This window comes from Sinocyclocheilus grahami, unplaced genomic scaffold, assembly GCF_001515645.1.
Source record: "Sinocyclocheilus grahami isolate Dianchi unplaced genomic scaffold, SAMN03320097.WGS_v1.1 scaffold4.1, whole genome shotgun sequence".
Lineage (NCBI taxonomy): Eukaryota > Metazoa > Chordata > Actinopteri > Cypriniformes > Cyprinidae > Sinocyclocheilus > Sinocyclocheilus grahami.
Genome location: NW_015505183.1, coordinates 639,652 through 648,099, shown reverse-complemented (window position 1 = coordinate 648,099; position 8,448 = coordinate 639,652).

Here is an 8,448-nt window from a genome sequence, read left to right as displayed (position 1 = left end):
CTGAGTAATAGCACCAGAAACGAGACACGTGACTGGTTCATTCTCACTGACACATAAACCTGGATAAACACACAACATCAGAAAACTCTTCATTCATATCAAAACTGAATAGTCCTGCCAAATTGTGCTTTATTAAGCTTCACACCACTTCTACATTAAACGGCAACATGTTTTTTTTCCACTCAGTTCTCTTTTTCCCTCTCTCACCATCTGTTAAATCATGGGGGAAAGGGGGAAAAGTTGGGAATTAACAAGTTTCCACATGTTGCAGGTGAAAGTGGCACAATTTTTAATTATACCTGGACTCCACTAATTCCAAATACTTAATATAACAAATGGCAAATCAGCTCCTGGCTGCTCCCTGGATAATTGGGACTTGCTGTACTCAGAGTTTCTTTACCGTCTGCTACATTAATTAACGCTGCAATGAACCCAGCCACAATATGTTCTGTATTTGTTCAAATTGATTCCCCTGGTAGCGTCTGTGAAAGGTGGGAAAGCACAGGACGGTGAGGCTCCAACCTGAGCTTCATTAGTTCAGCTCACAACCCACTCGGCCTGCCACTGCTTCCATTGAGCTCTGTGGCTTACATATATGTTTGAGCTGGGTAGTATAGAGCAAGCTGCGCTTTCCCGACCAGATTAAGTGGCAGAGCTAATGTCCTGGTAAAAGAGATGCGATTTGGATTAGGATCTGTTACTTTTGCTTTCCAGGACAAAGATATACACATAAAGTGTAACCTAAGAGGTTTATGTTAGTGATATATCGTGTCTTTTCAATATGTGTCCATCCAGTGAGATTCTATAATGAATTTCGTGCAGAGTGGTGTATTAAGTCAGGCCTTATGGAAGCAAATTAAAAGCCACAATGCATGCTAATCTTAATATCTGAATATAATGTGCTTCCCTTTCGAGATTGCTGTCAGCAGGTGGGCAACAATATCATCAGATTTATTCGTGGAGTATCAAACCTAAAGATTATAAGTGGTAGACGGAGATGAACAAAGAAATTTATATATTTGTCCTCTTGTTTTTACAGGAAGTCATGCATCTGAGCACATCTGCACAAATATTTTAGTCTTCAATTTTCAACGGATGAAAATGAAATGGATTGTTGAATATTTACCCATCCCCCTTTCTTTTTCCCTCTCTTTTTCTCACTCTCTTTCTTAATCAAGCAATTTCATCATCCCTCCTCCACTCCCTCTCTCTCTCTCACTGCACACACACACCTAGAATAATTATCCCGATCTGTGGAAGAGAGTGTCCTTCTGTCTACCTGCAATGTCTGCATTAATGGCCTCTCTTTCCCACCTCTGGAGTCTCTACCTTTTTTGGATTAATTTCAGTTCGCCATTCTTTCTCGTTTTCTCTCAGAGGATTGTGCAGAGAAGCCTGTTGTACACCCACACACAAAATCTCCTGTCTCCGCCCTTATGTGTTACAATGAGAGATAATGGTTAAGAGACAGGATTTTGAAAATGAATGGCTTTACATTCCATAAACACATTAAAATGAGTTCTCTTTGTGCGTGTGTGTGTGCGTCTGTATGGGGAAATGTGACAAAAAGGGTATGGGAAACAGAAAATAGAGAGGGTAAGAGGGAGGGAAAGAGAGATGAACTACTTTGTGTCTGAGTGTGTTATTAAGCTTTGTGTTTTCCAAAACTCAGACACTTCCAACATTTTGCCAATGTGATTCTTCTTAGCTCACAATATAATGAAATGCAACTGACAGGCATTCTTCCTTACACATTTGTCATATCTCTAATTTCCATAATATCATATCTTCCTCTTTTTAAAATTTATATAGTAAAATATCTTAATTTTATTGCATGGCATAAAATGTCATATTATCATTTTTATTGTTATTATTATATCAAGAAATAGGGTTTCTTTCAACTATTTATCTATTTTAGGATATTTCAGCACTTTCAGTGACTCTTACAAAGATTTGTTGCAACCCAACTCAATATTCATTTGCTTACATTTAATTAGTTGAATTTCTAAACATTACATATAGCTACATAGTGGGAAACTACAAGAAAAGAATAAGCTTAACTCTGAGTCAGTTCTCACAAATAGGGTTTGCTTTAATTTGCCCATTTCAAACCTTAGAAACATTTGTAGCAATAGAGCTAATGTCCAGATGGAGAGCAGACATTAAATGTTTCTGAACGCAGTCAAATTTGAGACATCTGAGACTATTTGTATTTGAATTTGCTATCATATAGTTGTTCACAACAATCAATTTACCAATGGACACAAAATCTGTTATAATGTGGGAAAAATAAAGCAATAGAGCAGAAAGAGTAATGTCACATAACATGACATTGCACCACAAACATACCTCTGAATTTGGTATATATAGATTCAATAAAATCAATAAAACCTAATGACTGATGATGCGTTTTCAAAGCATACTAAATGAAAGGGACAGACAGTATTCTGTGGTATTCTGTGGTTGCCAGAAATTCACTGTAAAAAGTATTGTGACAGGGTTTCTACCGGATGGTATATTGGTGCCTGTATATTTTACAACTAGTATTTTAGAACCGTTTATTTCAAGTGATATTCTGTAGTTAGCTATTAGCTATTATACCAAACTGCTTTAACTATAAAAATCAGCTTTTTACCTTAAAATGTACTGATAACCACCATAATATATAGGTGGTACTAAAGAAAGGCACAAGATGAATTAAAGTTCATTGTAAGTGGCTTGTCTATAAAACATGGCCAATACTTGTATATAGACATTACACAGGGTCATACACGCAAAGGCAACACCCTCAGGGTAACACACATGACACTAAAATAATGCAATAAGTATTTACTAAATAACAGAAAATGTAACACAAAACATGCACTGCTGATAAATAACAATTATTAATATAAAAAAAATAATCACTAGTGATGTGTCAAGCAGTAACTTCTGGAAATGTCCTTTTACTGTTTTCACTATAAATCATATGGTAATTCATATTTTGTTTGCTGGCAAAAAACTGTAATTTACAGTAAAATGACAATGTTATGTTAAACCATTTACATTTTTTCCCTGTAATGGTAAAGTGACTTACAGTTATCAATTAACAGCTTTTTACTGTAGCATTTTTACAATGGTAAACAGAAGACAGTTGTAGATTAAAGCCTGGTACAACCTAATGGACAAATTTGCATTTCTAGCAATGTATCTGTGGGAGTGCCCCAAAAATGAACACTCATTATGGCCACCAGGACAGCATTGCTCCTCCCTGAAAGAGCGCCAGTGCATTTGTATACATGAATATATGTAAAGGCATCTGGAGGAGCTGAGAATATATGCGTGAATATAAGTGTCTGTGAGAACAAAAGAGAAGACAGACAGTCAGTATGACTGAAAAACACTCTCTCTCCCTCTCTTTAGCCCTCTCGTTCCATCACACAGACACAAACACACCCAGCTGTAAGGCTGCTTTCTGGTGACATACAGTATGTGTGAGGCATATGTTACACAAACATTGTCAGCATACCACCATTTTATTGGTAAACAAGAAAACTCAGTTTGGTCAATAAATAATCCGTGGATGTGCCATCGAACTCAGGAAAGCCTTCGGCAAGTCCCTCAGGAGCGCCCTGCTGCTTTTGCATCTTTTGTTCAAAAATTCTTCAATAAATAACTACTCTTTAATGAGCCTCTTTCTTTGGCGGAGATGCGTTTTCAGACATTTGCAGCCAAATGTCTTTTGTTATTTACAGCAGCTATTTTCATGCACGCCTGGCGTCGTTGATGTAAAATAACAGTAATTGCTGGATCGTTTGCAGGTTGTTTAGCTTGTGTACCGAGCCAGATGAGAACAGTTAATGAGCACAGCTTCCAGCGGCAATTAGTGAAGCAGTCGTGTACATCACAGATGATTTGCAATTAGCTAGCTACATATTATATACACTATGCCAGGAGTGCGATAGGCGCTTCGGTGTGTGTTTGTTGGAAGGTGGGGGTGGGGGATTGGCTGGGGAGAAGCTGTACGCAGGGATGAAGGGGACACGGGACGAGATGCTGGCGAATATTCACACCTATTCCTCATGGGAGACCTGTGCTTGAGGGAATTAGGCCACTCCTCCTTTATTCCATTTTACGTTATGATAATTGGCTTAATGGTCTGTTTCTGAGACAAAAATTATCCGTAGTTGTGCTGCAATGTGAGGCCTATGAAGCGAGGGAAGATATAATAGCATCGCATATATGCTAGAATGACATTTTTATAGTTCGGCCGTTATAATCGCAATCATTCGGTATGAAGAAAAATGCCTTTAAAGGTGCAAAATAATACTTATCTATAAGGCTATAGTATAAGTATCTATAGCCTGTGTATTCGAGGCAATTAGTTCAGTGATAAAACATGGAGATGTATTCTGGCTCTTATAGAAGGAGCGTATATGTCAAAAGAGCCAGTGTGTTCAAGGTTTATAATAGTGCCATGCATAGGAGGGGGCGGGAAATCACTTTGGTGGCTGTTTCTTGCGTGACATCATACAGCACCCTCTGTGATATCTGGTAAGACTGTCAGGTCCTCTGACAGACATGCCAGATGGCTCTGTGTGTGTGTGTGTGTGTGTGTGTGTGTGCGGATTATTTCATTGTTGTTACACTCCAGGATAGCAGCAACGTTGACACCTTTTAGCTGCTAAAGTTCAAACCTTAAAACATGAATGCATTAGGAAAAATACAACAACAGAAAATAATTTGCATTTATCTAACGGCGGACTTTCTCTGAAGCCGGTTTGGTCATCCGGATGGGAATTGCTATAAGTGTGTAACATATATTTTCAGTGTTGCTATCAGTGAGGCACGGAGGAGTGGATTGTCGTTGCCATGTTTATACCACGTTCTGCTGTGATCTGACCTCATGAAGTTTCATTATTTATAAGCTTGAACGTCATCTGTTCTGAACACTGTGCACTTCTTTTCTTACTTACTTCATAGTGTCTTATATATAGCTCAGGAGCAAACTGAGACATTGAGAAGCATATAATATAAAGGTCAAAAGGTGAAAAATATTTTCATACTGTGTTGCTTTAAAGGCTGAGCTTCAGGTTTTAGTCTGGTTTCTGACAGAAAACATGCCACTGTTTATTTGCCTGCTTGGGCAGAGGAGAGCAGACACTGAAATGCGTGGATTGTGATAAGGCATCACCTTGACAGGACCTGTCAAAATGGTCACCAGGTGACAGACTCTTTGGCAAATTTCTCCCTTGTGGAGATTAATTAGACCACCAAATATGAAACTGCAAGAGCTATGATGGAGAGCTAAATACATATTTAAAATGGGATTTTATAAAGTTTTAATGTAAAGGAGACTGGGACTAGTCACATTTTTTACTCCAGTAAATCTACTGTTTTTACACAGTGAATAATGCGTCAGTTTCTCTATAGGCACTTAGGCACATTAAAAAGAAAGAAGGAAAGAAAGAAAGAAAACAGCACATTGAAATGATGTACTGTTATTTTGGCTAACAACAATTGTATATAAGTTTAAAAATGACAACATAAAAGACAATTGTGACAACTTACCCCAGCCTGTCAAAGTTACAGTCATTACGGTTAAAATCTACCTTCATTACATATTTGCCTGCCTAAAAAGTATATACGCTTGTCCAGGGCCGCTGCTGGCCAGGTGCCCTAAGCAGAATTGTAATGTTGTGCCCCCTCCCCCAAATATTATGGAAATAAAAAACCACCTACTATAGGGGCCAAAATAGAACTTTAATAAAACATAAAAGTAAGTAAATAAATAAATTGTTATTAAATTGTATTATTTACAAATTACAATTGTAGCTCTACAGCAAAAAAACTAAAATTAAACATTTTAAAAGATTAAATTTATCAAAATAAACTATAATAAATTTAATCAAAAATCAATGGCAGCGGCTATTTACACTAAGTGCAAATAGCATATTTTCTTAGCGATAAGCTATTTACACCAAGTGCAAATAGGCTAGCTGTAGATTCCATTTACACTATGATAAAATGCTATTTAAACTACTTATTCAAATAGTGGCAAATATCTGAATCTCAATATTGCAGTAAATTATAAAACAGTATGCAATAATAACGTATTGAGTATAAATTATAATTTTTAAATAAAAAAATGGATGCCACCTTACTGGGACAATAAAGCCCTCCCTACACATACCCTAACCCTACTCTATACTTTATTTTCAACTTTTCTATTATTTCCTTCATTTTTAGTGAAAATAAATGCCTTTCCGATGCGATACGAGATTTGAAAAGGGAGAAATTCGAACTCGGGGCGATCGCGTCAAAATGTCCACGCCACACGCTTTACCATCGACGCCACTGGAGCTGAAGTTTGCTGATAGTCTTTTGTTGTGTTGACTAGCCTAATCACACTTACGTGAGCGGAGTTAGTGTAAATAGCTTCTGCCAACAAGGCGGGCTATTGCACTTAGTGTAAATAGACACTCCCGAAAATCAACACTGATCTGCTGGAGCATTCCAAATTTGAAAATTTACAAAGGCACACTCCTGCTTTTTCTGGAGGCGAAGTCGTCAATGAGCTCATCATATGATAATTAAAACATGAATTAAGAGTAATAAATGTTATCAACATCAACAGCCAAAAAAGTTTCCCAGGATTATGAACGTAACTACCTGAAAGGGATGCACGGGCTTCATCTTGGGCTTTTTTACTTTTTCTTTTCTCTGCACTGGACTGCTGATGTCTTTTTTCCAGGCATAGTTGTCCATTATGATCATTTGCAGTCAGCCGCAAACATGAGGTGAGTGCGGCGCGGATGCGGGAATGGCACATCACGTGTGCTTAGCCTACTGCCTACTGCGTTCACCCTAAAATAATTTTTTTATAACCTAATTATATATATTCATCATGTATATATTTGTTTTTATGTATATGCATATGTTAATATTAATATAGCACGAACATTTTTTTTTTAGCAACTGGGATGGTGCCCCCCTGGGAGTTGGTGCCCTACGCAAACTGCATACTCTGTGTATAGGGAGCAGCGGTACTGCGTTTGTCTAAATTTATGCTTGAATGTTTACTCAACATACTGTCAGGATGTCTACTGTGTAGGAGCAAGGAACACGGAGACGTAGGAGTTGCAGGAATAATAGTCTTTAATAGACAAACCAAGGGTACACAGGGTAGGCAAGAGACACACGTAGCACCATCAAGAGACGAACAATACCGGACAAGGAAACATGGAGCAGACAACACTAAAATACAGGGCTTAACGAGGGGTAATTACAAGACACAGGTGAATCAAATGACAAATCAATGAGAGGGAAAAAACTGGGTCAGGGGGAGCACATGGGAGAAAACACAACAAAACAGGTCCATATTCCTGACATATCGACAGGAGGAGCCAGGGCGGACCAGACGGAGGGAGGAGCCAGTGAGGAGACAGGAGGGACTTGGAGCAGGTGGAGCCAGGCGGGACCCAGGCCACAGCCATGAAGGCGACCCACGGTGGGTCAGACGGAGGGAAGAGCCATGGTGGAGGAAGGGCTGACGACTCAAGGGAGCTCTACCTTCATTACATATTTGCCTGCCTAAAAAGTATATACGCTTGTCCAGGGCCGCTGCTGGCCAGGTGCCCTAAGCAGAATTGTAATGTTGTGCCCCCTCCCCCAAATATTATGGAAATAAAAAACCACCTACTATAGGGGCCAAAATAGAACTTTAATAAAACATAAAAGTAAGTAAATAAATAAATTGTTATTAAATTGTATTATTTACAAATTACAATTGTAGCTCTACAGCAAAAAAACTAAAATTAAACATTTTAAAAGATTAAATTTATCAAAATAAACTATAATAAATTTAATCAAAAATCAATGGCAGCGGCTATTTACACTAAGTGCAAATAGCATATTTTCTTAGCGATAAGCTATTTACACCAAGTGCAAATAGGCTAGCTGTAGATTCCATTTACACTATGATAAAATGCTATTTAAACTACTTATTCAAATAGTGGCAAATATCTGAATCTCAATATTGCAGTAAATTATAAAACAGTATGCAATAATAACGTATTGAGTATAAATTATAATTTTTAAATAAAAAAATGGATGCCACCTTACTGGGACAATAAAGCCCTCCCTACACATACCCTAACCCTACTCTATACTTTATTTTCAACTTTTCTATTATTTCCTTCATTTTTAGTGAAAATAAATGCCTTTCCGATGCGATACGAGATTTGAAAAGGGAGAAATTCGAACTCGGGGCGATCGCGTCAAAATGTCCACGCCACACGCTTTACCATCGACGCCACTGGAGCTGAAGTTTGCTGATAGTCTTTTGTTGTGTTGACTAGCCTAATCACACTTACGTGAGCGGAGTTAGTGTAAATAGCTTCTGCCAACAAGGCGGGCTATTGCACTTAGTGTAAATAGACACTCCCGAAAATCAACACTGATCTGCTG